Source organism: Bison bison, unplaced genomic scaffold, assembly GCF_000754665.1.
Source record: "Bison bison bison isolate TAMUID 2011002044 unplaced genomic scaffold, Bison_UMD1.0 scf7180017864461, whole genome shotgun sequence".
Classification (NCBI taxonomy): Eukaryota; Metazoa; Chordata; class Mammalia; order Artiodactyla; family Bovidae; genus Bison; species Bison bison.
The window spans coordinates 9,628,885-9,645,567 of NW_011495023.1; positions in this window are offsets into that span (position 1 = coordinate 9,628,885).

Below are 16,683 nucleotides of genomic sequence, written 5' to 3' on the forward strand. Positions count from 1 at the left end.
TGTACAGTTTGATATACAAAGCAAGGGTTGATGACCACAAGTTGAAATATCACTGTTACGTAGTATCTGAATAATGCAGTCAATTAAACATACAGATAGTCTATTTCACCAAGAAAACACATGCTGTTTCAACATATTTATGACACATTTACAAAAATTAGGAAGAAGGATAACTGAACACGTTCCCCAAAGTATAGTTTGAAACATACAAAACTGCACAAAGTAATTTCACATAGACCTAACCAGAAGAGCCCAGACTAGTGTTCTCTAACTATTGCAACAGAGCTGTAAATTCAATTAAAGGTTAAAATACATTTTCCCTTAGCAAATCATTTTAAACCAATACCCTGTAAGAGTATATCTGTTCAGTGAGAAAACAGAAACTAACATTTCAATCCATTTAGCTATTCATGGCAATGGGTGAAGTGCATAATATGCTCCCTGGTATTTGTTTTCAATCTGTGCTGTCTTTGACTCTACATCTGCTCCAATCTATTTTTTGTTCCTGCACATCCCTATCTTTTTTCCTCTTGCATTAAAGTTCTTGAAAAGTTCCACTACTAAGAATCAACTCCCAAACCTAGAGAGAACAATTTGTTAATTTAAAAAGGAATGAAACAGTAAATATAGAAAATTAATTAAAAAGGAGACCAGAGTAGAATATACAACTGAAATCCAGAGCTAAAGGATCTAACAAGAAAGCCAAGTGAAAATTCACGTCCCAACAACATTAGGAGTTAGACTATCTGGAAATCATTAATAGACAGCAAAAATGAGCTTTTGGGCCAATATGTTTGTGTGGGTGTATTGTGTGTATGGGAGAAGGCAATGGCACCCCACTCCAGTACTCTTGCCTGGAAAATCCCATGGATGGAGGAGCCTGGTAGGCTTCAGTCCATGGGGTCGCAAAGAGTCAGACATGACTGAGCGACTTCACTTTTACTTTTCACTTTCATGCACTGGAGAAGGAAATGGCAACCCACTCCAGTGTTCCTGCCTGGAGAATCCCAGGGACGGGGGACCCTGGTGGGCTGCCATCTATGGGGTCGCACAGAGTCGGACACGACTGAAGTGACTTAGCAGCAGCAGTAGCATTGTGTGTATGCAACATGCATCACTAAAAGTGAAGCAATAAGAGTTAAAGAGAAAACCCTCCAACAAAACAAACCATACCAAAAGAAAACACTCCTGGATAGAATAAAAAGTATAAAAAATGAAAAAATTCATGAAAGAACTACCCCAAAACTTTGGTTTTAAAAGTGAGTTCTGTCAAGCCCTCAGGAACAGATAAATCCTATGATATTAGAATGATATTGAAAGCTTTTCAATTTCCTGAGGCTTGATATTTCTAAACATCACTCATATAGCATAGAAAAGAAAACATAAACTACCCTCCCATAAGAATACAGATGAAACATTTTGAAAAATCATTAGCCTGTTCAGTCAGAGAGTGTGTTTGAAGAAGAGTACATAATGCAGCTCAGGGTGGTGGCTGATTTGGTGGAACACAGACAGGTGACTGACATATATGAGGGAAGACATAAGATACTGGAAATGTCCTTCATCCTGGGTGGAGATTTGAGAGTTTTTTCTGAAGTTATGTTCTATAACTTACAGAAAAATTACTTATGTTCCCTTGTATGTAATAAATATTACCTTAATATACTTAAAATGTAATCAAATATATAGTAATATATTCCTTAATCTTTCTTTTTAATAGAATAAAAAAAGTAAAGAAGGTTGCACATATTAGAATTTACTCAGTCTAAGAATGTTAGGGTCAGAAAACACTGGCCAATACAGTTCACTGTGACAAACTAAAAACAAGCAGACCAGCATTAGATATAATGCAGCATCCATGCTTATACACATTAAAAAAAAAAAAAACAAATTCATGGAAAACTAGGAATAGCTCTGTGATGAGATGTTTCGTCTGAGCCAGTATCTAGAATCACGCTGAATGGAGATGGGCTTGAGGACTTCCTGTTAATGAAAGAGCAGAAAATAATACATTGCACAATGTCAATAGGGGTTATTTCCAGAAATTAATTTTATTTTTTAGTGTATTTTTCTAGATATTTATAATCAGCATGTGTTTTTATAAGAACAAGAATAGTCATTTTAATTTGAAAAAAAAGAAAAACTCAGTTTTCAATTGATTCTGTTTTAATATTTATTTTTATTTATTGATTTGTCTGTTCTGGGTCTTAGCTGGGGCACATAGGATCTTTGACCTTTTAGTTGTGACATTCGGGATCTCTAGTTGCAGCATGTGGGATCTATTTCCCTGACCAGGGATAGAACTTGGGCCCCTACATTGGGAACTTGGAGTCTTAGACACTAAACTACCAGGGAAGTCCCGGGTTCTTTTTTTTTTTTTTTTTTAATAATTTCTAGTTCATGCCTCATGCATAGAAAAGGCACAAGAAAAATGTATTGATTAAAACAAAGAATGGATTATCTGAATCAACAGATTTGTTTTTGGTAAATGACTCAAAACACACAGACCTTCATGAGACAGCATCCTCAGATTCTAGTCCTAGATGTTCAGGCTCTATTTTTGCAGTGTCCCTCCATCCCTTACCAGAAGGCGGATATGTAGGAGCACTATTTCAACCTTAAGTCTGTTTATCCCTATTTTCCTTTAGAGTAATTTCAGTTCTTCACTGGTTACAGATTCTATTTTTAGGCTTGATTGTCATCCTTTTATTTAATTTTTTCCCCCCTTACTTCTGATTTGTCTTCTTTTCTGGCCTTGCATTTCAGTCGGTCCCTGGGTGGGCTTCTGAATCGGTTCTGACCAGCAGGTTCCTCTTGGTGTGGTCCATCATATCCCCGTTTCCAGCTCTGAAGCCACCAGGGCATATTGACAAGTGGGAATGGATAGAGCCCCAGCATCTGACACAGATAAAGCTATCAAAAACACCCTGCAGGGGCAGGCCCCAGGTCCAAATAGGTCTTGTTAGATCTGTGGAGACACTTCACAGCCCTCTCTCAGAACACACATTTAATCATTGCACAGATGCAAGCCATTTTCCCCCTAAACTCTGGATTCCGAGACCACAAATCTGTACCTCCTGCAGGCATATATCTTTTATTAATGGAAACATCAAAATTCTGGTGTAGCTTTGGCAACTCAGTTTGCAGAGAATTATTAAGCTCTTTTGAGGGCTCCAGAAAAGTAAGATGCATATCTAGCATAAAAAATACTGAGCTGAGGATGGAAATCTAATCAAATGTATTTTAAAGGAAGGAACAAATAGCCTTTGCTTTTTATGCAATTAGTGCAAATACTTCATAGAAGCAAATTGTGCTGTGTGTGATAGAGACATTACCCATTCATAGCTCCTGGGTTTTCGGTACCTTCTATCTTAAAAAACCAAAAAACCTGTCTTTGGACCCAGAATCTTATGTGTCACCCGACAGAAATTTATTTTCTCGTTTTGGCTCGATCATTTAAGCTTTCTCAAAAATATATTAGCTAAGGTAATAAAATCAAGGCTGTTCCAGAGAAATAAAAATCTTCAGGAGTTCTGTTTGTTTTGGAAAACAGAAAGAGTATAACTAGTATCGATTAATAATATCTGTCATTGAAATTTGTGGATTCAGGGCTGCTTGACACAACTGGAAAGTTGAAATGTAAGGGCAACCTTCTGGGGACATGTGTTGCTTCTCACAGCCAGGCTTCCTAGGAGTTTGAACTCAGTACTCCATCAAAAAGGGAAGCTTTGCATGTAATGTCCATGATTACAGGCACCACGTTGTGAAAAGTTGTATTTCTCCAAGTATGATCTTAATTTGTCACACTTCATTTCCCCCCAGCCTGTCTAGAGGTGGTATTGCTGAGGTCACTATCTTGGTAGCTTCATGGACAGTGTTTATGGCATCTGGGTTCAATGGCTCACTTATGCTGGGTCCTGCTGTACGGGATTTGCCTCCCATGTTTACCATAATTAAAGAATGATAGGCTTTTTCTGTTCTGTGAGGAAGAAGGATAAAACTAAAGATTTATCTATTCAGATTAAAAACTAAATGACTTTCACTGAGAACCTGGGAGACAGAAAATGGAACATTTTAATTAGAAGTAAAAAGGGTTTTCATAAGGGGTAGTAATAAAAAGAATCTTTTAGAAATATCCTAAGAAAGACGTGGTTAGCAAATCTAAATTCAATCCATTTAAGATCGTACTGGGAGAGAAGGACTTTTCAGAACACCTCCCTGGTGACTCAGTGGTAAAGAATCTGCCTGCCAATGCAGGAGGTGCAGGTTTGATCCCTGGGTTAGGAAGACTCCCGGAGAAGGAAATGGCAACCCATTCCAATATTCTAGCCTTGGAAATCCCATAGACACAGGAGTCTGGTGGGTTATAGTCCGTGGGGCCGCAAAAGAGTCGGAGATGACTTAGAGACTAAAACAACAACAACAACATGCCAGCAATCACAGCTTTGTTAACTATGAAGTTGTGTGGTTCTCTTTTATTATGAAAAGATGGGAGCTAGTAGGATGCTTAACACAGCAAAGTAAAGCATTATATCCCAATTTAAAAAACTGCATAAAAAAAGAGTGCTGCTCAAGGCAGTGAGTCATGGAAACACCTTCTGGTCTAACTGGACTCTCTTCCAGATCTCAGAGGTCTCTGTCATATAGCTTGTGTCTTATATAATGTTTGGTCAACTGCATAAATAGATACAGAATTTTCACAATCTGTTATTAATGGTGCAGAAATTATCAAAGAGGAACAATTTTTAAAAATTTAGTAGGTAAATATGTCCATAACTTCTTTCTTGTGTTCTTCCTTTTTTCCCTCTTTCCTTTTATAGTGTCTTATATTTGACATTCTCTTGCTGTACAAAACTTAATTGTCTATTTTACCAGGGTCTCCAATTTCCTTTTAAAAAATTATTAAATTTTATTTTTAAGACAATATTAGATTTATAGTAAAAAAAAAACTTAGCAAAATCACAGAATAATCCCACATGACCTCCCTTTCCTGTCCCCAAGTTCTGTATTTGACATCTTGCATTAGTGTGGGTACATTTGTTACCACCCATAAGCCAATATTGTTTCTCTGTTATTAACCAAAATCTATAAGCTCCTTTCCCTTTGAGTGTGGACAGGATGTAGTGATTCACTTCTAAGGAGCCACGTGTGGAAATAACGGTGTGCGATTTCCAAGACTGGGTTGTAAAAGGCATTGTAGCTTCTTGGATCACTTACCCTGGGGTGAGCCAACTGCCATGTCACAAGGACACAGTGTCAAGCAGCTCTATGAAGAGTCTCACATGGTGAGGAATAGAGGCTCTTGCCAACAGCCATGTGAGTACACCATCTTGGAAGCAGAGTCTCCAGCCCTAGATAAACTTCTGATGACTGTAGCCCAGGCCAACATTTTGATAGCAACCTTATGAGAAAAGCCAAGCCAGACCACTTACCTAAGCTGCTCCCAAATTCATGACTCACAGAAATGATAGATGATAATAAATGTCCATTGTTATGTAAGCTTTTTGTTTCAGGAAAGTTTCTTCTTTGTAATAGATAACTAATACTCAAGGAGAGCTGACTTGTCAGAAAAGTCCCCTCCAACTCTTGAAAAATAGGACAAGATGGGGAAAAAAAACAAATGAAGTCAGGTCTGCAACGTATGGAAGCATGGCAAGAAATGTAGCAACAGACAGGAACTCTGGACTCAAATTTAAATCATGTCACAAGATCTTAAGAAATAGTAACATGGATATTCTAGGCAAAATTCTATTATTTTTAAGATTCAATATTTAAAAATCTTTCTTGCAAACTCTGTAGCTATTTAGGTTTATCTAGTAAATATATCAAACTTCTAAGCTGGGAATCTGGGAGTCAGGTAGACACTGTCCTGTAACTTTCTCTTTTGCCAACTGGACATAAGGTACTGTTGATTTTATTGCTTAATTATTTCCAAATCTGTCTCCTCTCTCCTCACCTCTGCCAGCTACTTTAGTTCCAGCACTTATACTGCGTATAGCTCAGAATTCTGTAACAACCTCCTGACTGCCTTTCTATGTTCTTCACCTTGATATCAGAGAGTCTTGCTGGAACACAAATCTAACCTTGTCATTCTTCAATCTGGGTGAAGTTCAAGCTCATTAACTCCATATAGAAACTTCATGATTTGGCTTCAAAATGCCTCTTGATTTCATTTCCTGATCTCATATTCTCTCTTGTGCAACCAGACCTAAAAACCTGACCATCCACTTAATGCAATTAAGAGATTACTTCATATCTCTTTACTTCCCTATCAGTGTAAACCCTACATCCGCTATTTACATGTGCTCTTGCCTTCTCTGAGTCTCCACAGACTCATCGAGAAAATAAGGGCAATCATAGGATATTGATCTATGATCAACAGAGTTGTTTTGATGATTAGTGATATAATACATACATAGTAAATACTTTATAAATGTTTATTATTTCCATAAGGTCTTCTCTCTGCCTCCCTCCCCCTTCATTGTATAACTAACTCCTACTCTCTTTTAAAATATTATTAGGACGTTAATTGGGAAACCTTTATTCAACCTCTAGGTTGATTATGATGCTTCCTTTTTGTGTTTCTACAGCCTGCTGCTATGGTAGCAATCTATTATTTTTCATTATTGCTTTTTGTTCACTGTGCTTCTTCTCTGTAAGCTTAGTCCATACTGTATAGCATCTTACTGCCTAGCATCTGGCCAGAGTGTATATAGAGGAAACGTTTACTAAATAAATGAATGCACTCAGGATGATCAAATAAAACTGGAAACTATCTATCTACATGTGTAGCTTAATTTACTTGTACTTTTTATACTTTTGTGTTCTTAAAGCAAATGAAAATCAGTGAATACTCACCAAATTATGCATAATTTGGATTTTTTAAAGATTTTTTTTGACTCGGACCACTTTTAAAGTCTTTATTGAATTTATTACAATATTGCTTCTGTTTCATTAATATGTTTTGATGTTTTGGCTGCCCAACCAGGGACTAAACCCTCACCCCCTGCATTGAAAGGCAAAGTATTAACCACTGGACTGTCAGGGAAGTCGTCTCAACATAATTTAGTTTTGAAAACATATTTAACTTGGTTTATAAGAGATTGTAGCAACTATGATTAATCCATCCTGTATGATATTTGACTTAACAAATCCATTAAACAGACAAACTGAACACCAGGAGCCCAAGCTTGAAGGAAACTAATAGCCAAATGAGTATAAAGGATTTTCTGCTACATATACACCATAACATTAGACAATGTAATGTGTTGATGTGTCCATAATAAGAATGACATTATCAGTGTCCAGTCCATCAACAGGTGAATGGATAAAACAAATGCGGACAATAGAATACTATCAGCCATAAAAAAAGAATGAAATAATGCCATTTGCAGCAACATGGACAGACGTCAAGATTATCATACTGATTGAAGTCAGTCAGACAGAGAAAGACAAATATCGTATGATATCACTTACAAGTGAAATCTAAAGAAATGTTACAAATAAATTTACTTAAAGAATAGAAACACACTCACAGACATAAAAAAATCTATGGTTACCAAAGAGGAAAGGTGGCAGGGGGTAGAGAGGAAGAAATTAGGAGTTTGGGATTAGCAGATACAAACTACTGTACATTAAATAAACAACAAGATCCTACTATATAGCATAGGGAACTATATTCAATATCTTACAATAAACTATAATGCAAAAGAATCCTAAAAAGAATATGCATGCACACACATACACACGTATAATATATATATATATTGCTGTACACCAGAAGTTAACAAAACATTGTAAATCAACTATACTTAATTTTTTTTAATTAAAATTTTAAAAAAGAGAAAATGATAGGTCCCAAGATTTCTGGATGTTTCTTCTGGATCTATGATTTTTAAATTTGTTGCTTAGTAGACCTTGAACGAATATGTATTCAAAATATATATACAGATATGCCTATATACATATGTGCCCATACATTTACATAGATACAGACACATACATGCTTATGCAGATTTGTGCATGTTTACCTTTATATTCTGTGGGTCCTATTTTATTGTGAGGAGCTAAAGAATGGAGATGATTTGCTATAGGGCATTGAGGCATCTAAACTGGATTTAAGCTTATGGCCATTCTAATATTTTATCTTTGAATTTCCTAAAATCAAAGGCAATGAAGATGAAAAAAATGATTAAAATAAACATATATGAAACATGGAAGCATCTGTCAGGATATAGTTTGGAACTCTGAAATAAACACAGGTTATCATTCCTTGCCTGAAAATGTAAAACTCTAATGAGTAAAGTTTGGTATATGGTTCAGGACATTTTACTCTGAACTGATTTACCAGGTTTCACTTGTCACCCCTACTTGTAATACATAGGGTACTTTCTTCCAATTCCAATTCCAAAGATTTTGTAAATTCAATTCTAGTTATCTAGATGTTTATCGTTTATACGTATATGTTTGTGTACACACACACACAAACATATATTTAAATATACATATATATATTCACCTCTGCCTTGTGTACCATCCTCTATCTGGTTAGTATGCATTCTTCTGTCTCTGAGGATTTATTGACTTGGATGCAGCTGGACCTCTCCAATGTGAGTCAGTTTTAAAATGCTATTTTTATACCAGATTAAAGAATTTGGGATTCGACAAGTCAATAGCATATGGAGGATGTCAGGTTGATTCACCCCCTGAGCAGTCTTTTCACATACCCTGGGGTGTAGGATAAACTATGTATAGATTATTCAGGTCTGACTGCACAACATTCTATTTTCATTCCATTTTCCATTAATAGCTATGCAGAATGTCTAAGAGCAGCAAATCAATTGAACTACAAGGGATGTATTGAATCATTGATTTTGAACACAGCAGTCAGAGTGCTTTGCAAGATATAAAATATTGATTAAAACAAACTAAAGCAATTTTTTCACTTTCTTCACTTAAAGTCATTTAACATTTGATTTCACTAGTTAGATAGAGATATGCAAAAGTGATGAGAAATATTTGAGATGCTTTCAATGCCCATCAGTAAGAATCTATGAGACTTGTTTCAATATCTCAAAAGTGACTTTTTCTAAATGGTCAACTTTTTATTGATGAGTCGTACAGAAATAATTTCCCAGTTGATACTTATTTGGCTCTGAGTTTTGGCAGAGTGGGATTCTGTCAGTGTTATATTAAAAAATAACTCAAAAAATTATCACATAGAATCACTTATAAAGGACTTTTCTTCACAATTTCACAATGTAATGAAAGACTGATCATTAACCAGTTTTACATATTAATGGAGATGCACATCTCTAAAGGGCACAGTTTTCAAATTGAATTGAAACCTTAAAACTAAGCAGACACTCTCAAAATAATTCCAAGTGTTTTAGAGAAGTTTAACAAAGGTTAAGGACCCCAAATTATTTCAGAAATGATAGTTTCCTCTTGGTCCAATTAGGAAAGCTAAATGTGGTTATGCTATTGTGGTTCTCAGGACCCTAATTGCACATAAAATCTCCTTCCAAATCATAACACATGTGTTATTTCCAAGTCTCTCTCCATCCTAAACAAAAGACAAATTATTAAAATGTGGGGAGATTTCATGCAGAATTGGCAGTCAGCTTAGAGGGCAATAATTTAACACTTGCACCGTGAAATTAAAATTTACCTCCACTCAGTGTAATTCCACTGACCAGCAGCAAGCAGTTGTGTTTTTATTTTATTTTACTTTTATGGGAGCAGAGAGATTTAATTACTTCAGTTGAAACAGAACGGCCCACCACTGCCTGTTGACAGATCCTCTGGTGTGCGAATTATGGCAGATAATGTTACGGTTCCAGCGAGCTTCCTGAGGGGCGCCCAGTCTCTGAGCTGCACAGAGAGGCCCCCAAAGTGCTAAACACTCACCTTCTTGCTAAAAAGAGATGCTTTAAGGATCAGACTTGTTGCTCTAGATTCCTCTGCTCTTCCCTTTGGTAAATTCTTGCTTTGGATTAAAGACAAGATTTTGTCCCCTTTTCTTTGTTTGCACAGTGTAATAATAACAGTAGAGGGTAATTTCCTCTTCAATGAGGAGCTAAATATACCTTCTGGTTGTTGTTGCTGTTATAGAAAAATAAATCAGAGCTTGACTTTATTTAGGATGGTGGTGGTGTTGTTTAGTCACTAAGTTGTGTCCGACTCTTTCGCGACCCCATGGACTGCAGCCCGCCAGCCTCAGGGTAGGAATGCTCAAACTCCCTTCTCCCCAAACAAACAATCGAACAGATTTATAGCGGTGTGTCTTAAATAGTCCCTTTCCCCCAGTGGCTGTTTTTGGAGCAGTGAACACTGTCCTGATTTCCAGCTAAACACTGAGTCCAGATTTTATTGCTGTTGAATTGAGGGACAATCCAGATTACTGTGTCTGAGAAGAAAAATACGGAAAGTATTAAACTGTAAGCATTTGGTGTACAATCATATGTTTAAAAAAAATACTTTAAAATGTATAGAATGCATATCATTAGGTATTTACTTTTTAAATGCATGACACTGTCAAAACAAAATAAGGATGATGGATACTGTTTCCTTCTAGCAGAGGCGATGCCATTTCATGGCTTCTTAAAGGCTGTTTAAAGGTACCCCTAGGGCCAGCTACATGGTTGTGATCTGTATAGTCACCCGGCTTCCCGCATGGAGAGGCCTTCACACTTGGTTTAATACTCTGCTGTCCCTGTCTTGAAATTCTTAACCATTTTTGAACAGGGAGCCCTTCTATTTCACTTTGCACTGAGACTTGCAAATCTTGGACCAACCATTATTAGGTCTCCCTAATTGTGCAGTGATGCTGTGGTTCACTGTCTTACTTTTTCCTTCTTCCTCCCAGTGTGTTACATGGTTCTTGTCTGGGTTATGGGGTTTCGCCTATTTTTACCTTTCTGCACTGTTTCTTCTGTTCCATTTTCATGGTGTTTAGATTACAGCAGACACGAACTTCCTGTGTCTCAGCGCCGGCCATGAATCAAACTGGAAGCTGGGACCACAGACCTGCCAGGGGAGCTGCCTGGTTCCAGCTTTAAAACAACAAGTCCTTGACAGCTTAGTTTACATAAGTGCAAAATTGTGGCTATAGTCTACGATGCAGTTACATGTGACATAATAACTAGGGACTTAATTTATTTAGACTTTTTCCTCGCAATATAATTCCAATAAATAAATCTCCCAGGGACAGGAAGTCATGACATTTCACAATGCTCACATTTTCCTCCCTTAGTTCAGACCTATGTTCCTTTCTTGATAGTGAGCAAAACGAACTCCACACCTCTTAATTTTGCTTTTACTTGCAACAGTGAATGCCCAGGTCTCGAGAGGATGTATGGAGTACTCGTGGACTGTTATAAAAAGTTACATTTAATTTTTAATATTTTCTTTTCTGCTTTTTTTCCCCAGTGTCTTTTTAAGTATCTAAAGCAGCATAGCTGATGATATGCCAGAATGCAACAGAAAATAGAACTGGTCTTGAAGGCACTAGAACAAAGTGCAGAAAATTAGATGTCGTTTGTACAAGTGTGTTTTTCAGTTACTTTTAAAATTAAAGTTGAAATGTGTAAATGAAAAGAGAGGAAGGTGAAAGTAAAGAGTGGAAAACATCCCCTTCCCTCCAGAGGAAAGAACAGTCATTGTCTTGTTATTATTTAATATTTATATAAGGGCAGAGACATCTAGGGCCAAGCACAATGGATGAAATTGTGCCAAAGATGAGCACAATCCCAGCCTTGAGGAGCTGTCTGCCCAGGACTAGGTCAAGAGTGCACTCAAGGGAAGGAAGTGAGCCGAGGAATCTAAAATTCCACTGTGTGCTGAGTGCCAAGCCACCTGTGGGCTTTGAACAATGGCTTTGGATGGGAAATGTTGGAGAAATTCTTCTGAAATGTGGAGAAGCATATGGTAAGACATAAAGGGTGACAACCACTCTGAGTGTGTGAGCCTGTGAACCAGCAGACAAGGGTGAAATTGACGCTAGTGTTTGACAAGTGCTGATTATTTAGGTAGGAAGTGCTCGGGCCACAGGGAGAAGGATGCTGTGGGTAATGGTTAAGATTTCCAGCAGAATCCTAACCAGGCTGGCTTTAGTCAACTACACCAGAGTTTCCAGCCTGTGTGGCCAGAGAGAATAGCAATGAACACATTAAGAGTCAGAATTTCTGTATCAAACACAACGCTGAAGAACTCAGTCTTCTTCTCAGATGATAGACTTAAGGATGCTATGTGAAATGAGTTATGATAAATTGAGTAAAATTGTCCTTTCTTGTCTCCACATGTGTAACTGCTTAAGCGATATAATGGGGCTTCCCAGGTGGCTCAGTAGTAAAGAATCTGCCCGTCAATGCAGGAGACGTGAGTTCAATCCCTCGGTCAGGAAGATTGCCCTGGAGGAGGAAATGGCAACCCAGTCCATCATTTCTTCCTGGGATAATCCCATGGACAGAGGAGCCTGATGGGCTATAGTTCATGGTGTCACAAAGAAACATGACTAAGCATGTGTGCACACACACAGATACACATACACACATAAGCAATATAGTAAATGAAAATATTGGTGGTGGGAAGAGAAATAAAGGCATATAAAGACAGTTTAAATTTTGTGCTGCTCCTCTCATGTGTATCTTATTTTCATTGGAGATGCTTATAATCAGTCAGGACAAGTTGTTCTCATGATGTAGAATATATAGGAAGTAAGTGGCAGAAAACAGTAAGGGAATAGTTTTTCATGTGTAATTATCCTTGAAAAACAGTTTTTAAAAATAATACAGGAAGAGCAATGAACTCAACTTTTCAGGCCAAGATTTGGATACTTGGCAACTCTCAATGATCTCATAGAGTCATTCATCTTGAGAGTTGCTTCTCTACTGTTTCCAGTCCATGGAATGTGCAATGATGCTATTCTGGATATTCTCCAGAATAAAAAGTAACAGACACCCTCTTCTCACCACCTCTGCATCTTTTTAAAGTTCTAATTCTTCTCTATTTGATTTTCTATCTTCCACATTGCATAGTACCAGTACATGTAGTTTCTGGATGCCTAGAAAACAATAAAAGAAAAAAATGATACAGATAGACGAGATAACCCAGAAATAAACTCTCTTATGTATGGTCAAATGATTTTCATTGAGGCTGCCAAGACCTATCTTTCAGTGAAGAAAGAACAGTCTTTTCAACAAATGGTATGGAGAAACCTGGATATTAACATACAAAAGAATAAAGTTGAATCTTCACCTTACATTGTATACAACAATTAACTCAAAATGTATCAAAAATCTAAATACAAAAATCAAACACTGTAAAACTCTTAGACAAAATTACAGGGGACAATCTTTACGACAATGGATTTGGCAATAATTTTTTGTATATGACAATGAAAGCATAGACAACAAAATAAAAATGGTTAAGTGGACTTCATCAAAATCACACATTTTGGACATCAAAGGGTACTAACAAGAGAATGAAAAGACATCCCGCAAAATGGGACAGAGTATTTGTAAATCACATATCTGATATGGGATATTAGTATCCAAAAAGCATAAAGAACTCCTACAGCTCAACAACAAAAAACCAAATAACTCAGTTGAAAAATAGCCAAAGATCTGAATAGACATTTCTCCAAAGAAGTATACAAATGATTAATAAGTACATGAAAAGTTACTCAATATCACTAACCATAAGAGAAATGCAAATTAAAACTACTATGAGATACCACACCACATCCATAAGAATAGCAATTGTAAATAAAAAATTGGGAACTATATCTGAAACACTTGTGCATTGCTGGTAGTAGTATAAATTGGTAGAGACACTGTAGAAAATAGTATGGTACTTTGTCAAAAAATGAAACAGAATTACTAGATCCAGCAATTTCACTTCTAAGTATGTACCCCCAGTAATTGAAAGCAGGGGTTCAGCCATACATTGTACACCAGTGTTCATAGCAGCATTATTCACAAAAGCCAAAATGTGGAAACAACCTCTATGTCTATCCACAGAAGAATGGATAAGCAAATGTGGTCTATGTTCAGCTTTAAAGAGGAATGAAATTTTGATCCATGCTACAAACATGGATAAACCTTGAAAACATACTCTCACTGCAATAGGCCCGACACAAAAGGACAAATACATAATTCTTGATACTTACATCAGTACCTGGCTGATTGTTGTTGGTTAGTTGCTCAGTTGTGTCCCACTCTTTTGCAACTCTATGGACTGTAGACCACCAAGCCCCCTCTGTCCATGGAATTCTCCAGGCAAGAATAGTGGAGTGGGTAGCCATTCCCTTCTCCAGGGGATCTTCCCAACTCAGGAATCGAACCCACATCTCCTGTACTGCAGGGAGATTCTTTACCCCTGAACCATGGGGAAGCCCATATCAGTACCAAGAATCTAACAAATTTATAGAAACAAAGCAGAATGGTGGTTACCAGGGGCTGGAGAGGTAAAGGGATAAAGAGTCATTGTTTAAGGAATACAGAGTTTCAGTTTGGGACCATGAAAAAGTTCTGGAGATGGATAGTGGTGAAGATCACATATTCACACATTGTGAATGTACTTAATGCCACCATATTGTATACCTAATACTAGTTAAAATGGTATAAAAAATAAAGTATACATGGGGAATTTTCAAAGTATACATGGGAGACATATTCTTTTTGCTTTCTTGCTTTGGCAGATAATGCTGATCTAATCCCTTTTTATTGTTGTGTGGGTAGGAAACAGGAGTTGTGTATTGCCCATAAGACTTGCTACCTGCTGTAACCATATTGACTTTATCGATTAACTTAACAATCAATAACCTACTTCAATGATAAAGTGAACCCAGTTAAATAATTAGTTTGTACATTTAGATACAGCCTACCGAACTTGACAGCAGTTTTAGAACCAATTAAGCCTGTCTCCTAGAACTTAAGAGTATGTTATCTCCTTATCAAAATTGAATTGTAAGATCCTAAGCAATGCATTTGGTAGACATGAAGAAAGTCAAGAGAGATGTATATACGAAGTTACATGATTTTATGTACGGGTATGTCCTGTCTCCCCATCCAGACTGTGCGTTCCTGAGCATATGGAAACACTTTGGATCCCTCACAAAGCTTTGGATTACTAAATACCCCTCACTCCTTCATCTCCCCATGATTTACCAAATAATGTTCTGCTTGAGGTGTTGGAGGAGAGCTAGGGAAACAAAAATGAAAAGAAACAAAAGCAAGCTACAATCAATATCTCTTGCTTTACTAGCAGAGTAAACAATTACAGTCCTACTGGTACATTGAGGGGTTAGCAGGGGTGTTAGGGGAGAGATCCTGATCAATCAGGCATATTTTAGATGAGAGTTTGGGGAGAATGTAATACCCAGAATGCTCCATGGGATCATGAAAAGCAGTCAGACAAGTGACGGTCATGAAATGGAGCCACAGAAGAGTCAAGGTTACCCAGGCCCCCCCGGGATAAACCAGTCTGAACCCTGGAGGTACAACTCCTGCCCCAGATTTCCACTGTCTATACTCATGAGTCATCCAAAGTATATATTGAACCACAGAGATGAAACACAACTTCTGCACATGTATTACACGTGAAAGGTGTTGTAAGCTCACTTTCAGAAATCCTTAGTTAACACTGTCCTGTACCTTCCATCTCCTCCCCCCACCCCCCTTGACTTAATTCTCATTTGAACGTATTTTCTAGGCTTCAATGTGCTACCTGGTTGCACATGACAATTAGAGTAGGAGAAGGGAAGGGAAGTAAAGGCAGATGATTATGGATGAACGGACAAGTCAGAAGAACTGTATGAGATTTGTAATCAACATTTTTTTCCCAGAGTTTTAATGACTTAGGCTCCATTTCTTCTCTACTAATTTTTTTTAATCAATAAATATTTACCAAATAACCAAGGTATCTTCATCTCCAGAGAGGAAAGGACCAGGTCTAACTGTAAATAAACCAGTTCTTGCCTGAACAGGCGTGAACAGCTTCATTTAACAACCCATGAATACTTTCACACGTTGCTCCATTGAGGCCTTCAGTTGCAAATATTGGATTTTATGGCATAAATCTTTTATGCAATTTAAAGGATGGGTGGGCTCTGATGAAATCTTTAGGTAGGTTGTGATGTATTTATACAGGCAAAATGGAGGTGGAATTGACATGTCATTAATTTGAAGAAGGGGTTCCCTTTGAAAAAAATGAACTGACTAAGGGGATATGCCATACGAATAGAACAAGGACACCAAATAGGGACTTTGAGTTCCTGGCATAAAACAGAATTTTACATTTTTTTATTTTTATCCATTAATTCGGTATATACTAACCGAATACTGTGCTATTGCTGAGGTCACAAATGTGAATGAGATACAGTCTGGATTCTGGGGGAGACACTAATATAGATGCATAGACGCACACAGTAGCATATGGGATGAGTGAAATAGAGTACTTAAGAGAGGATCAAACTAATACGGTAGGTAACTCAAAGGAGTTTTATTCAAGGATGTGACATTTGAACTGAGCCATGACATGTTTTCTAAGAAAGAAGAAAAGGGAAAACCGTGCAGTCAGGGAGAAAGTGGACTTTAGAGTTGCCATTAAAAAAAGATAGCAGTAACTTCTCTAGCAGTACAGTGGTTAAGACTCCATGCTTCCACCGCAGGGGGCATGGGT